Source organism: Penaeus monodon, chromosome 24, assembly GCF_015228065.2.
Source record: "Penaeus monodon isolate SGIC_2016 chromosome 24, NSTDA_Pmon_1, whole genome shotgun sequence".
Taxonomy (NCBI): Eukaryota; Metazoa; Arthropoda; class Malacostraca; order Decapoda; family Penaeidae; genus Penaeus; species Penaeus monodon.
Genome location: NC_051409.1, coordinates 38,503,701 through 38,503,908, shown reverse-complemented (window position 1 = coordinate 38,503,908; position 208 = coordinate 38,503,701). Strand labels below are relative to the sequence as shown.

The following is a 208-nucleotide window of genomic DNA, read 5'->3' as shown; positions in this document are numbered from 1 at the left end:
CGATTATGAATATTAATTTGAAATCATAAGACTAATGACGTTGGATCTTCGCCTTTGTCTTCATTCCGTATGCAAATCAGAGGCAGAAGATGAAAAGATGCAAAAGTGATGAAAATCAGGAGATGAAAAGATGCAAAAGTGATGAAAATCAGGAGATGAAAAGATGCAAAAGATGAAAAAAAAATCCTGAATGAAGCTTTGAAGCGCG

At 34.6% G+C, this 208-nt stretch overlaps 1 protein-coding gene across 1 annotated transcript in view; it reads right to left on the bottom strand.

Annotated features, from left to right (window-relative positions):
* The window catches only part of LOC119588965 (cGMP-inhibited 3',5'-cyclic phosphodiesterase A-like), a 64,821-nt gene that overhangs the window by 8,640 nt on the left and 55,973 nt on the right, over positions 1-208 (bottom strand). The gene's annotated exons all lie outside the window — the stretch shown is intronic.